This window comes from Miscanthus floridulus, chromosome 11 (genome assembly GCF_019320115.1).
Source record: "Miscanthus floridulus cultivar M001 chromosome 11, ASM1932011v1, whole genome shotgun sequence".
NCBI classification, from domain to species: domain Eukaryota; kingdom Viridiplantae; phylum Streptophyta; class Magnoliopsida; order Poales; family Poaceae; genus Miscanthus; species Miscanthus floridulus.
In genome coordinates this window covers 30,997,502-31,014,791 of record NC_089590.1, presented here as the reverse complement: position 1 = coordinate 31,014,791, position 17,290 = coordinate 30,997,502, and the positions used below count along the sequence as shown (strand labels likewise).

Here is a 17,290-nt window from a genome sequence, read left to right as displayed (position 1 = left end):
TAAAGAGCAGCTCAGACCTTCTCATATCATATTCGTCAATTACCTAGACTTAGATCAAGCATATGCTACCCACGAGTTTCAAGTTCAGAGTAAATTCTTATATCAAAATAGTCTTATCCAAAACTCGAGAGAATTCAAGGCTAAAAACTACGTACTTGAAAGGAATTATAACAAAGCAACTATTCATCATTTCCATTTCAAGAGATTATCTTCAGAGTCCATTTATTTTATTCAGCTCTTAAAATAGAAAACTAGACACACACTTTTTATTTTGTTTTCATTTTTAGATCACACATTACTAATATATATCTAACACAAAGATAAATTTTTATTTCATTTTTAGTTATGTATTTTTTATGACATAGAAATAGTAAAACAAAAGGGAAAGAAATACTTATCTAGATACTTGGGAGATGCCTTTCCCCAAGCTAGTTGTTGTCGTGGTCCTTCTCAAAGCAGTTTTGCCAGTGGATGTCCTTCTCATCATCAGGAAGTTGGGTTCTTGATGAGGAGAGATGAAGATGACCAGGTGAACTCGCCCATAACCATCCTGCAAAATCATCAACAAGAACAACAAAACTCGTGGAACGGATTAGGATAAGAGGGTTAGTGGTCAGCCATCCAAGGGTTAGTCATTCTTGAGGTTAGAAAGATTTTTGATTTGGCACAATTTTAGCAGGATGTCTTTCTAATATTTTTTTTGGATTTTATGATATAATAAAATGTATGCATGGTATTTTTATTTTTATGCCACCACGGTGAATATTCTTGCGGGTTTTTACACACCATGAAAATTATTCACATGGGGCTTAGAATTTTATAATGCAATGATGAAATTTTTATTTTCTTTTTCTAAATGCAATGTAAATGTAGAAAAGTAAATATGCTAAAGTGAAAATAATTTATGCAATGCAAAAGGATAAATATGGATAACTACCGATTTTACCTTCTGGCGAGGGTTCGGTGTTTTAGCTCCTCTGAATAGGACTTCTCCTATTTCATTTATTCTTTTGGTGCATCTGTGGGTCCTAGAGATGGAGACCTTGATGGTTGCACCTCTTGTGATGGTGATTCTGATGATGATGTCACCTTCTCTTTCCACACCTGCTGGTCTATGGACATGGTTTCGGCATAGTCTGTTCATTCTTCACAGCTTCTACTTTCTCTTTATTCTTTGGGAGTTGATTCTTCTAGCATTGGAATGATCGGCGTCTCCTCTTGGAGTGGATCTTCTTTGCCTACTCATAAGCTGTATAACTATTGAAATAACATCATACCTTTTGTCCTGGAAATTGGAAGTGGATTTGTCCTAATCCTATGTAGATGATTGCGTTTATAGTGTTGAGGAACAGTCTTCCAAGGATGATAGGTACATCTTCTTCTTCTTCCGTGTCAAGAATCATGAAGTCAGCAAGGACATAGTAATCTTATATCTTTACCATGATGTCTTTTGCTATTCCCTCTAAAAATTGGATTGATTGGTCCACCATTTGCAATTGCATATATGAAGGGAATAAAGGTTCATCACCAAATAGATAGTCATACGTTACCTTGACCATTATGTTGACACCCGATCCAATATCGCAGAAGGTGTTGTGGAAAATTCTTTATCCAATGGTGTACTCGATAGTTGGTATGCCTAGATCTTCCTTCTTGGTAAGGATTGGTGAAGCGAGGATGTGGTCATACTCTGATCGGAGTGTATTGATCATTTTGACTGATTCTTCTCTTGGCTACCTAACCTTGTTCTTCCTCCTTCGATTATTTCTCTTCTTGGTCACTGCTGTTTCTTTGGGCAGATACGCCATCTGTGGATGACTAGGAGAGTGGTGTAAATGATTCTTGAAAGTAAATTTCTCCTTTCTATCCTTTATTGTGAAATAGATCTTGGCGCTGTCCGCATAGATGATGGCTTTTGCGGTGCTCAGGAAAGGTCGGCCCAAGATAATGGGTGCCCTTACATTTCCACCTGTCTGAAAAACCACAAAGTCTATGGGTATGTACGACTATCCCACTCATACACAAATGTTTCAAGAATTCCATTGGGTAGCAGAGTGACTGATCTTTAAGCTACAAATGCATGTTTATGTACAACAGAGTATCTCCATTGATTTTATCATAAATTACCTTTGGCGTGATGTTAACACTTGCTCCAAAGTCATAGACAACTTATTGGAATATGTGAGGTCTAATAGCTATGGGGATAACCGGTCTTCCTAGATCACCTTTCTTGATGGATAGAGACTCATCTTTCCAAGCTCATGTCGATGGTTCTATGTAGAATCCTACATTGTGAATATTAATAAGATTTGCAGTTTCAAGATCTTCCAGTTGCCCTAGAATCTTACCTCTGTCGGTTGAAGGAACAACAACCGCCAGCTGAGCTATTTTGTAATTCTATCATTTTATTAAAGCTATGTTGATTTTTAATGGTTGAGGAGAAACTATCCATTCTATTATTTATATTTTCTAAGATTTTGTCATTGGAAGCTAATTTCCTAGATAGGCCCTCCATAATTTTAGCTTGCCCAAAAACTAAATCTCTCAAAGATGGTTGGTTATTGAAATTATTGTAATTATTACCTTGATAGTTACCTTGGTAATTACCTTCGTAGTTTGGCCTCTGTTGTTGATTCCATCCTTGATTCTGTTGAGGACGATAGTTGTTGTTGATGATGAAATTCACATCCTCATGGGTTTTGGGACAGTTGTTCCCTGAATGCCTAGTATTTCCATAGTCTTCACACGTCATGTGGGAATCATGAATGTGCATGACTTCTTTCTATTCATTGGCTCGGTCTTCAAGTCTCTTCATCAGCAGATCCATCTTGGCAGATAGTATGTCTACCTCATTGAGTTGATGCATACCTCCACCTCTCTTGTGGGTTTAAAGATGTTCTTCATTCCAACCTTAGTTGGAAACCATCTTCTCCACGAGAGTTGTTGCTTGTGCGATTGTGAGTGACAAAAATGCACCTCTAGCAGTAGCATCCACATTCTCACGGGTGCTATTTGTCAACCCATGGTAGAAAGTCTGCATGAGTAGCCAATCCTCCATCCCATGATGAGGACATTCTGATATGTAGTCTTGAAAGTGTTCCCATGCCTTAGGGACATATTCATCATGTTGCAGCTAAAAACTTGAGATTCTTCCACGCAGAGCATTGGTCTTACCTATGGGAAAGAACTTTGCTAGGAAGGCAATGGAGCAATTCTTCCATGTAATATTTCTATCTTTGTTGGCATAGAACCATTGCTTCCCCTTCCCTAGAAGTGAAAATGGGAAGAGGTGAAGTAAAATGGCATCTCTGGTAATTCCTTTGATGGTGAAAGTGCTGCAAATCTCTAGGAAGTGTTGGAAATGAGCACTCGCATCTTCATGTGCCTTTCCACAAAACTGGCTTGCTTGCACTATGTTGATGAGAGCTGGCTTGACCTCAAAAACATTGTCTCCAATGTTGATTGCTGGTCTAGTATAGATGTTGGACATAGTTGGACAGAGAACTGACGGAGAGTCTTGTCGGCCATAGCTTTGAAAATTTTTGTTAAGCCACCCTTGTCTGGTTGCCTTTCGATTCTAAAGCTGAAACTTTCTTAAGTTTAGCTTTAGTCCTAAGTAGTGCTTTTGGATTTTCAACATAGTTTGTCGAAACGTCAAAACTAGTCATACATTACCCTGCATAAGATACAAAAGTAGACAGAACAAGGGTAAGCCTATTTGAGCAGGGGTATATGGTTTCCTCGATCACATCAATAAGTAAAAGTTTATCAATATTCCTTTTTGCCTAGCTACCTTCACCGGCAACAGTGCCAGAAATGCTTGTTGACATTCCTTAGCATCGCTACTAAGAACAGAGTTGAATCTAGTTAAATTAAGTAGCCTGAACACAAATACTAGCATGAGCATTGCTTGCAGACTCTAGTTAATTTAATGAAGAGAAACAACATGAATAGCGGTACATGAAAAAATCACCTCATCAACAGGAACTGGCGGTGGGTGTGAAACCATGCCGATGAGAGGTCTATCTATCAGTGGAGGATGGCTAGCTTGAAGGCCACTAGGGACTCCCCCTACCATGATCCCTCATGTACTCTCCCATAACCTTCATCACCTATTGGTCTAGGTCATCCTCGTAGATGGTGACCCTCGACTCGATTGTAGGGTCCATTGGGCCTCAGAACTCCCATTTGGGGTGGTGCCTCATCTTCAAGGGGAGGACCCGATGGCTGATGAAGGTACAGATCACCCTTGTTCATGTCAGGCCCTAGTCCTTTAGGTCCTTGATCGCATCCAACAAGTCAGGCACATGGTGCATGTAGGCCTCTAGGGGCGGTAGTTCCTCCCAAGACTCTAGGAGGTCACCATGCAGCCAGTCAAGAGAATAAGATGGCAGCGGTGGGCTCTCATTGGAGATGTAGAGCCACAACTTTTGCCACTCCAAGTCCATGGAAGGGTTGTGGTCAAGGCTCAGGGACTTGTCCTATAATCTAGGATGAAGTTGGATCAAGGCGCCCCCCATCCAAGGAAGATGGACCCCCCGGCGCTGAGCGAATCACCTAGAATAAAGACCACCATAGCTCATACTGGGCAGGGACTCCTAGGAAGCCCTTGCACAGCATGATGAAGATGGAGAGGTGGAGGATCCCCTCTAGGGTCAAGTCATGGAGGTGAAGCCCATAGTAGTATAGCAACCACCGGAGTAAGGGGTAGGCTGGCACCCTAAACCCAAAAGAGTGGAAATGGGCAAAAGAGACGACCTCATTCTCCTCCGACCTCGGCTCCACTTCGGTTCTTGGTGGGACTCTTCACCCAATCATGTGGGCAGCCTCCAGGATCACTAGGTTCAGTTGTAGCTCATCGAATGCCTTGCGGTCGATGGATGACTTTGTCTACTGTGTGGTCATGGTCCTCGCGGGAGGTGTTAGTGGCGCAAAGGGTGTAGTAGGGTGGAGGGAATAAGCTTTGGGATGGAAGGAGGAGATCTAGGGAGGGAATGTAGATGATTGCAGAAGGTAGCAGATAACCTTCCCTCTCACGCCCTTGTGTCTTCTATAATTTGGGGGCCGTGGAACCACCCCACGCCCCATGACCACTGACATGTTTGAGTGGGCGGGTGGTTCAGCTTTGCCCCATCACATCAATGTGATGGGCCATGAGGCGACGTCCCTGCTGGAACTGCCTGCTGACACCACCCACACACGTGCGCCTACGCGGGAATCTAGAAGCCTACAAGATGAAAACGGACGCCACACGTCGTTCATCAATACTATCTAGGTAGTCACGATTTCAAACCACCGGACCTTCTATGATAAACCTTATCGCTCCACTAGTGTCCAGCTAGTGAAAATTTTAAAGGATCGTTCTATCTATAGGGTGTAGAAACATTTCAACAGCTGTGCATCCATCCTTTGATGGTTGCGATCAGCCCAAATCTGAATTCAACTACTCCCTCCATCCCAAATCAATGAGAAAATTGTCAAATTTGACAAAATAAAAAAAACTCAATGTAATAAGAATCAACCGAAGTATATGAAGTATGAAAGAAATAAAAGAAGATAAATATAGTTGGACCAACATAAAAACTTCATTCCATTATAGAGAAAAGTACATTACATGGTTTTTCTCTAATCTCTAATGTCTAAAATAACTCATCTTACTAAGGGGACTCATGTCAGACAGTTGACAAATTTCATTTAGTCGATCAACAAGAGTGAAGATGATAGTCTCCTCCCATAAACACAGTAACACTACCGAGTCTTTTCATTTGCTCAAAATTCCTAACATGGACAAAATCTCACCACTATCATAGTCTTCGACAACTGTAACAAAGCAACCTTTACCAAGCATATAACGAACTGTAGCTTCAACAACATTCTATCGGGCTGTTGATCAACATGATGTCCCCAAGCAACAAGCACCCCTTGTATGATACCTGGTGACACTCCTAGCTGCCAAAGCACAAGCTTGCTGATGGAGTAAACATGGGTGTTGTCATACGACAACATCTCTCTATATACATATAGAACAAAAAACACAAGGAAAAATCAGTAGAAAAAACCACATATGAAACACTACACCTTGAACAAGCAAGAACCAGCACAAAGCAACAGAATATTGCCTAGGCCATATCTTAGCCTCGATTGAGATCCTCACTAGAATAAAATGACAAAGAAACTAAAACTCACCTCAACAAGGACGATCACTATTGTTCTATGGGCAACAGCTGCTAATGAAGTTGTAACACTGTCTCCTTTCCTTGGCTAGCAACTTGCAAGTGATAAGTAAAAGAGACCAAGAAGGATATTTATACTCGATGCAGAAGCTAACAAGCATTAGAAGACAAGAGTCCCTGTATCATTACTAATTACTAATAAAATAGATTCAGAATACGATCAATCAGAGTAGTAGTCGAGGGGTTGACACGTTTTCCTACTCTGATTACGAGAAAGTCTGGCGTGTAAAATACATAGAGCCACAGGCTTTCTCATTATCAGAGCAGGAAAACACGTCAACCCTTGACTACTACACTGGGGATTCAAGTAGTAATGGTGATGAGCAATGGGAACATACTCGAGCAATGGCATGTATAGCACCAACTATGACTCTAGCGAGGAGGACGATGATCTGGAGTACTGCGACTCATCCAGCAATGAGTCTGGCGAGTCGTTGAATCGCCAGAGCACTTGCAAGGAGTAGGATGTTTTTTTCTGTTTCTCTGGAAACTCAATTCCCCATAGAATCCATGACTTTTTCTAGGTTGGGAAATCCAATAACCCATTTAGTTATTTATGGAGGGTTTTCCATCCCCAGGCCTGCCTTCTCTTTATTTCCAAATTATAGGCCTTAGTTCAAACAGCCACAGATCTAGTCACACACATAAAAAATAATCGGTAGATGCAGCGCAATAAGCTATAGTGAGTAGGTTTTTTGGGTAATTTTTTGGCGGCAAATTCATGCATCTTTTAATTATTTATTTATTAGCATCCTCTTTTAGTTTTATGTTTATTTAAATTATTATGAAAAAAACAAAAAGGCAACAACTAACTCATCGAATATATAAACAGGTGCACTGGAGAAAAAATGAAAAGACGGATCTTAAGTAAGTAATATTTTGTCGTAATCATTTCCTATTAAAACATGGAATAAATTCTAGTCTTTGCTGAGCACCGCGCCGAGCAGTCCCACCAACATGCCACGAAAATTTGATTTCACACCGCGTCGAGCAGTCCCGCCAACACGCACCAAAAATTAGATGTCTCTCTTTTGCCCTCCGCGTGGAAAATAGGTTTACGACGCCAATGATTTCAGACAAGGGCATTTGTAGTAATGTGATGGCCACATAAGAGTGCAAAGAGTCATTGTCTCTGCCTCCATCTCCACTCTCCACCTGCACCATCTCTCCTCTAGCTCCAAATCCTAGTCCCATGGCCTCCCTTTCCACTCTCTAGCCACCCCCTCTGCCACCCTGCTCCAAACCCTAGGCACCATTGGCACAACAGCTCGACTCCCTCTCAACTCTCCAGCTGCACCCTCCCTCATACAATTCTGAACCCTAGCCTCAATGATGGTATAAGCCAGATCCAGATCCCCTACCTCGGCACCTACCATGACTGACCGAATCTGAAACTTAGCTAGAGCCAGATCTATTAACCCTGTGTCAATGCTGGCCACACCAGCTCCGTGACCATGATGACAAGATCAGATCTAAACACGGACATAGAGGAAGAGGTACCCAAATTCCTTTTATGATGTATGATCTACTATAGAGGCTAAACCAAGGATATGTAGATAGCGATGGGGTTACATATTTTCTATAGTTGAGTATAGCTGACATGTGCTTTATTGGATTAATGACTTTGGTATAAGCTATAGTTACATACTAGTTAAGCACTTATTTGCATACTCTTGCTCTGTTGTGTTGACATTCCATAGAAGCTTTAGTTAATAAATGCCTTTGTAATCTAGAAAGATGGAAGAACTTGGAATATGTGTGGACCCAAAACCTATGTCTCCAAAGGCAAAAAAGTAAAGCACAAAGGGTAGACATGGTGAAGATTTAGAATATATCCCTAAACCAGGGGAGGTACTTGAGGGATTTGATGTTACAGATGAAATAGATTTAGATTTATAAGATGAGCCAGTACCCCTAGCAATTGAGGTGCCTGTTCTATCTTGTATTTAGTTCGGAGGAGGGGTACATAGCAATGCAATGCTTTACTATTTGGATAGCAATGCAATTTGTACATGCTTGCTGCTTAAGTTTGTATCTCCAATTTCAGTGTCTGGGTCAAAGGAGCCATAGAGGAGGCTCTATCAGTAGGACAAAAGGTAGCACTGCCATGAGTCCTAGGCGAAGGCACTCCGAGAGAGTGAATTCAACACGACTAGGAGAGTTTGCTCTTGGAGTTCGTACTCAGAGTGCTGCCATAGGCAAAAGGGTGGAGGTATCAGCAGTAGGTGAACATAATTCTCCATCATCACGGACACCTATACCTATGGATCAATTCAAACTTCATGAATTGACAAGAGACATTTGTCGAGATGGCTCCCTACCTAGCCCTATTAGAGAGTGCCCACGGCCAGATGATGATAGCCATGCCAAAGAGGAGCCCTCTGAGCTACCTAGCCATGTGAGAGACTGCCCACGGCCAGATGATGATAGCCATGCCGAAGAGGATCCCTTTGAGCTACCTAGCCCTATGAGAGACTACCCATAGCTAGATGATGATAGCCATGCCGAAGAGAATCCCTCTAAGCAAACTCCCATCTCCACCCACCCGCAGAACAATGAAAGTTGCCTAGGTTGGTATTACCTTACAGATGTCTATCAATCAATTCACACTAGCTATTTGACCTCCATGTTACTTTTCTAACAATCTAAATGGATGAAAACTTTGTAGTACCATTGCCGAGAAGTGTGAGGAAGCTGAGGCCTTGAACTCGTGGAATTTTGCTTGACAAAATGAGCAAATCAATGGGAGGATTGAGGATGCCCATCTCTATTACCAAGGGGAACAGAAGGCCACATGATCCACTACAAGCTGCCAAGTTTGCCTCAAAGGTAGGTGTAGTAGTCAGGCATCAAATACCAATTTTCACACATTGGAAACATTACAAGAAACCCTCTAGTGTCATCCATTATAGGAATTTTGTGGAGAGGCTAATTGTATGTATGGGTATCCTCTCTTGACATTCAACTCTGCTTTGAGCAACTTTATTGGACTTACTTTTCATTCACACAACTACATGTAGTCAAGGCTAGACATTGACAAGGTGAAAGCTCTAGTTTGGTTTTGGTGAATTGATGAAACCCTAAGTGCTAACCTAGTTTATCTAAGTGATCATGAGATAGGTAGCACTATTCCAAGTGGTGGAGCAATGGTGAAGATCATGATGATGGTGTGGTGACCATAATGGTCAAGTGCTCGACTTGGAAAAGAAGAAAGAGAAAAACAAAAAGCTCAAGACAAAGGTGATATCCATAGGAGCTTTTTCTTTTGGTGATCGAGACACTTAGCGAGTGTGATCACATTTAGGTTCGATAGTTGTACTATTAAGAGGGGTGAAACTCATATTGAAATGTGGTTATCAAAGTGCCACTAGATGCTCTAACTCATTGCATATGCATTTAAGATCTAGTGGAGTGCTAACACCCTTGGAAATGTTTGTGAAAATATGCTAACACATGTGCACAAGGTATTAGACTTGGTGGTTAGCACGTTTGAGCAAGGGTGGCAAAGTTTGAGACTTGGAAGTGATGACCCAAGGTGACCGAACGTTGCTTTGGCAGTGACCAAACTCAAAGGCAGCGTTTGAACAGTTGTGCATAAAAGGGGCATGCTCGGTTGACTAACTAGACTCTAGTCCAAGTGGTGACCAGACTCGATGAAGGTGCATCCGATCACCTATGATGTATGCAGACGTTAGTCGTGTTGTTTGGCAAGAAGGGGAGAAGGACCGGACTCTGGCCTGAGTCCAGTCACACCCCAGCTGACATGTCTAGTCGCATAAATCTCGCTCTAGGAGCTTACTGGAAATGATCTGACTCCGTGTTGGCATGAGTCAGGGCAAGGCAGAGGCACGACCGGTCTTGGCATGGCCGTGGCATACACATGATCGATCGGCGCGTCCGATCCTACGTGGCATGCGTCCGGTCGTCACTTAAGTGTTGCGCGAGCGGCTACTAGCCATTGAGATTGTGTGGCTAACATTTGAAAGCGGGACATGTGGCGCTCATCGAGCGACCGGACGCTAGAGGCATGCGTCCGGTCACCTCTGATCGGCGTGTTCGGTCGCCCTGTGTTCAGTGCAGTGAGGAGCCCAATAGCTCTATTTCGAGGGGGCTTTCTATTTAAGCCCCATGGCTGGCACAAGCTCACACTCTTGGTCATTTGCATTGACATAACAACCTTATGAGCTTAGCCAAAGCCCTCCCACTTATCTCCATCATTGATTCATTATCTTTATGAGATTGGGAGAGAATCCAAGTGCATTGCTTGAGTGATTGCATCTAGAGGAACTTGGTGTTCGTGTTTCGCTATAGGATTCGCTTGTTACTCTTGGTGATTGCCACCACCTAGGCAGCTTGGAGCAGCGAGGATCATCAAGCCAAGGTTGGTGATTGTCTCTTGCTCTGATCATGGTGATTGTGAGGGGTTCTTGATCACCTTTCCCCGGTGGAGAGCCAAAAGGTACTCTAGTGAATTACTCGTGGCTTGTCTGATCCTCATCTTGTGTTGGTTGTGTGGCACCCGGTTGTAGATTTGGCGTGTGATGCCAATTAGCGCATGAACCTCCAAGTGAGTGAATCGCCTCAACGAGGACTAGCTTGCCGACAAGCAAACCTCGGTAAAAAATCTTGTGTCATCATTGTCCAAGGATTTCTTGGTATTCATTGTGATTGATTGTGATTATCTTGTGATTGACTCAATTCCTCGACTTGGCGGCATAATCATCACCATCCCCTCTTGTATTACATTCCTAGTGTGTAAGCTAAGCTCTTTAGTGTAATTAGTTTTGAGAGCTAGCTTGCGTCGGGTCTAGTGGTTAGTGAGTCTCTTTAGTTAGTCTTTGAGAGCTCACTAACTTAGTGTAGTGACATAGCCATTGTGTGGATAGAGGCTATAGAAACTAGAATTGTGGTAGGTGGCTTGCATTTTTAGTAGGCTAGCGCTACACTCGCTTCGCCATTTATTTTACTAACCACATTGCTTAAGTATTGTTGTAGAAATTTTTATCAGCTATTCACCCCCCTCTAGCCATTAGGATCTTTCACAAGGTTCACCCAACAACACAAGAAGCTTGCTAGAATGTATTGCAGTGTGGGGTACGGCAGGCACGCTATAGGTTGAAGCAAACCTACTTTAATGGCGTCCCTGCTAACCAGATCCATACAACCTCTCATGTCACATGCATGAGCGATGCATAGTGGTGTGAACTTGTCGAGACTTGGTCTAGTGCTAAGAACAAGGTGTGTGTGAACCCATCAATTTCTTGTCTAGTCTTGCTATGGTCTATTTGTGCTGCAGTCTAACACAAATAAAGCTATAGGAAACATCTAAGACGAAGAAACGAAACTATGCAAAAGTGAAGTACGACTAGTCTATAGGATCTTGCTACAAACATTTGTAAGTGATGGTTTTGTTTTATTGTTACTCTTGCCTTTGTATATATATAAACAAAAACTCATGTGCAATGTGAACAGAAAAAGAAGAACAAGAGGAAGGCCGCAAAACACGATCAAGGACTTGATAAACAACATGATGATCTAGGACTTGAACAACATGGTTGACCTGATGAAGATGTTAATGTTGTGGAAGTCTTCAAGGACTTTCATAACAGTACGAAAAAGGGCCTGAGCGATGCTAGAAGAGCTGCAGTTGTAAGTACGTTCATTTGTTTTCCTTGAAATCTACTGAACCCATTGCCATAAAAGAAGGAAACGCAGCAAGAGCCTAACGTGGCAACATCATTTAATTTTGTAGTTGCAATTTTACACCATTCAATATGGTACCTGTACATTATGCTTATGTAATCTCTATCGGTAGTAGGATGCAAAAGACCTATGCATTGTGCTTATGTAATCTCTATCAGTAGTCGTTTGAGGAAGTCCTATGCATTACTTGTTATGAATTAATCTCTTGGGTTTTTAGTTGAAGTCCTCTTCCACTATCTGTAACCTAATGTTTTACTTATTGAATTTCGCAGGAAGCCATGGAAGCTAAGCAAGCCGAACCTGTTGCTGATGGGTAGCAACCAATAACTAGTGTTGATGTTGTTTCTAAGGTTCTCTGCCTCTACTAGGGCAAGCGCCCCTCCTAGGCAAGCAGCAAAAACCTTTTTTTAAAGAATGTTGGTATCCTAAGAAGCTCTACCAAAGTAGAGACATCGGCGGAGATGACACTTCGGGGGCAGCTTACTGGTGAATAGGAAAGTACATCTGAGCTCATTGAACTAGTGGATGAACTGAAGGTGAGGATAGAAAAGGCTGAAAGGGAGCTTGAGGAATTCAAGCAATAGCAACAGGAGGAGTACGATAGGCTCAGTGAGCTAGTCTTGCGCTTAAGCTCTCCTGGTAATTAACTCTCTATCTTCAACTCCTACGGCTTGATGCGGTGAACATTTGTGGTCTGTTGTGTGGACGCATGTGATGGTTTGATGTTGTGATACTTTGTCAGTGGTTCGCTGCTAATGTGTGAAATGTTAATTGTGCTTATTTGATTGCTAGGCTAAATTGTTATGTACCCAATCTGTGTAGTAGTGATGATCTTGAATTACTTCTATGACGAATTGATTGTACTCCACATGGTAGAACCAGAATAGACCACGTGATCAAATAAAAATATGACACATGGAGGAACCAATGCATGACACGTGAAATAGCCAGAGCACGACACATGGGCTATTAAAAATCCGACACATGGAAGGATGTCATCAAGCCACATGGCCGAATAAAAATGTGAAACATGGACGGATAGTGCCGTGACGCATGATTGAATAAGAAACGACCACGTGTACCAATAAAAATACGCCACATGGTCCAATAAAGAAGTGACATGTGATCCAATCGCAACACAACACGTGTGCCCATAGAAAACTGACATATGGAATAACAGAAACATGACACATGGTCCAATAAGAACCAAAAACGTGCAAGAACCAGAGATGGACACATTGTGTAATAAGAAGGTGACACGTACCCGAACTATCTCCAATGCAACTAGCTATAGCATGTACACATGGAAAGCATCTCCAATGGAAGCACCCACCAGCGTGGTAGCCCCCCTGCCACGCATGCCAAAATAGTTCTATGACGTTCTGTTTTCATCACAGATCAAGCCACTTCTATGACGTTTTGCGAAAATCATCATAGAATTTCAAGTGTGATGTGACTTCTATGACGAAACGGTTTTCATCATAAATTCGTCATAAAACTAAAATTATGACTAATTTGGATCATTCAGTGACGAAAGCTGATCATCATAGAAGTGGATATTCCTACTAGTGACAACGTATAAGCCCACGCTTACACAATGTATATTAGAGCGAGCGCTATATGCACTTATGCTTGAATATAATGATAATCTAGCTATACTAAGCATATAATCAAAGTAGATGATGAACATGATAACTAGGAACATTAATAATATTAAGAACAATGTCGAATCCATTGTAGTAAGCATATGAATAAGGAAAGATACAAAAGAGGGTACAAGGGGCTATACCAAGCCACGCTCCTGACAAGATCAGGAATCCAAGCGAAGCTTGCCTCCCTCTAGATCTAGCCTACCTAGCTATGCCCTAGAATATAGTGGATCTCTGAGCATAATCAGGGTTTGATCTCTTGAATGATGGAGGATGCCCTAGGGGAGTGGCAGGGGCTAGTATATATAGGGAGAGCATCAATCCTGAGCCCTTAGATCAAACCGACTTGAAAGAATGGCGTAGATGCAAACCCTAAGGCAGTCGAGAACCGACATAGTGAGACAGAGGCTAATAGGTGGGCCCATAGGCCAGACGACCTGTAGGTGGGGCCGGTCGGCCCTACCTGTCTGCCTCTCGCGGTCTTCTTCAGTGGTTTGCCTTCTAGCATCCTCTGAAATCTTCTGGAGTTGTTTTCGTTGTGGATAAGCGCGATTAATTCTGGCATTTAGGTCCACCTTTATAGTTTTCTGGATAAATCCTATTGAAAATATAGATTCACCAAAACTCGTGGAATTTGTTAGTTTAAACCCCTAAACCTACGTTGGTGATCATATTCATGCATTTTATTGACGGTTTATGATAGGTGTTAACTACCGTCAACAAACTCCCCTAAGCTTAACCTTTGCTCGTCCCTGAGCAATGCTAAACTCAACAATGAATTAGGAGTTTAAGATTTTTGAAAACATTGCAACAACTCCTTAAAAGTACACATGCATTCAAACAAGAAATCTCCTCCGGATTAGAACAAACTATTCTAACTTTCAAACTCACCCATATTACCTTCAATCATGGGGCTTCTTAGCCTTTACTTGGGCCTTGAGCAATTGAAAAATAGATCGATCAAGTCAGGCAATATGTATTAAGTTCTTTGCTCAACCATTATTCCAAAGTTTTTAATGATTTTCAAAATAAAACTCAGAGCTTCCATTGTATGACACTCTCAAGTCTCTCAATATATGTGGTATTTGTGAATCCTCACCAAGGCAATAGTAGTGTTATGCCTTTCTCTTTCTACAACTAAGGCTTATGTGGAGCTCATATGAGTGGCAATAGCATAAAAGAGCATACTTGCAATACATATATTGTAAAGTCAAACATCGGATCCAAAGAGAGTTAAGTCATACAATCAAATCAAGATGTGCATGTGTGTGGATATATGGTGGGTATATATATGATGGCTAACCTAATTCTACTATGCTCCTTGAAAACTTGTCTCTCTTTTGAAACTTGGAAATCTTTTTACAAAAAAACATGGGCTATCTTATTCATCTCTTTTTTTCAGACAAACATCTGAGTACCTATTGTTTTAGATATATCAGACACTTGTCCATTTTTCTCAACTTCTTTTTTTATTAAGAACATGAATAACTTGCAAAACTCTTGCTTCTTTTCTGTAACAAAACTTTAAAGAATTTGGAGTATTTATTTGGTGGATGAAAAACATATCAGACATATTTTTTGTGTTCACTCCCAGTGTAGGAGTGAAACATTTTTAGGTGGGTTTAAATGGAATGGCATATTTTTTGCGCCTACCCCCAGTGTAGGAGTAGTGCATATTTGGGTGGTGTGTACGTGATCTTGATTTTAATACCATGACAAACCTCTCATAAGGGTTAACAAAGCTGGACTAAACTCAATGTAAAATAAGCAGCATATATGTGAAAGTTTTCCTAGCCTAAATAACATGTATGGCTCTGGTAGGAATTCAAGTTTTGTCATACAAGAACTCATCATATAGCATTTTTATATTTTCAAAAGATAAATCTCCAGAATTTTAGTATAATTTGGAACAAGATAAACAACAGCTCAGACCTTATCAAACAGTCAATTTAAACTCGGTTTAGCATAATTTGTGGGGAAAGAAAATCAATTATAGACAAAAGTGAGTGATGAGTGGAGTGGTTAGAGGAGGGAACACGTGAGCCCGAGGTTGTGGGTTCGACCGATTTCTTATTTTCTGGTGGGGGCCTCCCCAGATTAAAATATATATTTTACTATTTTTTAGGGCCGATTTCTTATTTTCTAAAAATTAGATTTGTAGGGACAACTGGCCAACCACCCCTACAAATCAGCGATCTGTAGCAACCCCTTCGTAGGGGCGGCTAGCAAAACTGCCCCTACAAAAGGTTGTGAGCCACCCCTAAAAATTGTGTGTGTGGTAGTGATTTTTCCTTTCTGCTGATGGCTTGCACTTGATATAGAACTGCATGTAGCTCTGTTGAGTGCCGCGTCGCACGCTTGGTGCGACGCCTTTTGACGAAGCAATGGCTTGATCGCTGAAGCCTCAAAGTGTAGAGCCGGCGAGTCGATGGTGCTGGAGTCGGCCAGCATGACGACGTGGTCGCCCGGCTGTATGGAGGCTCACGGACATGCAATTGAGTAACCCGCCTAGCGAGCTTTATAATTTGAAATCTCTGAATTTGTAGCCCCTGAGCATAGTTAGACAGATGTCGACTAAGCCGAGATAATGGCCAAACCCACGAGCTTAATGCCGACTAAGGCGTAGAGGCGAAGACGCCTGATCGAATGTATCCGAGTAGCCACACCCGGAGGCAAGGTGGCCGAGCAAGGCAACTCTCGGGAGCATAACTCACCCAGCAGCATGGTCCAGATACAGTCCCCTGCAAGGTAAATATACAAAATTTTGTAATTACTGATATTCAAGATATTAAGTTGGGAGCGGTCCTAAAATTATAAAGTACATGTAAAAGTTTTTCGCGTCTTGCTTTTGCTAGACCGTGTAAATTGCCTGAGTAGTTGACCACGTATGCGTAAGCACTTATATCTTTGGCGTATGGTCGTGAGGTTCATGACCTTGACCATGTGAGCCATGCGAGTAAATAGTGTGTCACAAATATAAGTTTGTACTACTCAATTATTTGTATAACCATTACGAGAAGACAAGCAATCAGTGCTGCACGAAAAAAAAAAGAGAATGCGCGCGGAGCGCATGTTATATACCTGTTAGTAGTAGTCCTGACTACAAGCTCGGAGCTGTGAGTAATCGGGAACACAATTTTATAGTATGACTGCAGAGATACATGTATAATATCCGTAGATACATAAGGATTAAAGAATATTTAGAAAAATATTAAAGCTTGACTTACCTTGATTCATGGCCAAGTAGAAGAGTCGGTGAGCTGTAGTATCCAAGTAGATGGACGTCGTGCTCGTGGCAACTCGACGGCTTGCTTGTGGCTCGATGTAGTCGGACAGCAGTTGGACAACTTGATGAAGTCGGATAACTTGACGCTCGCTTCTGGCTTGGACAGCTTGATGCTAGCAGGTACATCACGCAGGTGTGTTTGAACCGAACTCAGGAACTCGCGCTAGTGGCTTGTACCTGGCATGTGGCTCCATACGCGCGTATGCTGTGTAGATGCGCACGTACTCTTGGTGCGTATGGTGATTAGAACCAATGACCACATCATGAAATCGAGACGGATGATGTTAGCACATCCGAGTTGGACTTTTGGCCAGTGTGATCCGAGTCCCCATCGACTAGTACAGACCGCCTCGGAGTCCTTGTCGTGTGCTTGACACAATGCTTGATCATTGTTGCATGCCATGCACTCATTTAGCATC

At 42.0% G+C, this 17,290-nt stretch overlaps 1 non-coding gene across 1 annotated transcript; it reads left to right on the top strand.

Annotated features, from left to right (window-relative positions):
- Positions 1–3,056: 3,056 nt before the first annotated feature.
- On the top strand, positions 3,057–3,165 carry LOC136494995 (small nucleolar RNA R71). Its single transcript, XR_010768787.1, has one exon. It is a non-coding gene; the product is annotated as a small nucleolar RNA R71 (small nucleolar RNA).
- The last annotated feature ends 14,125 nt before the right edge of the window (positions 3,166–17,290 follow it).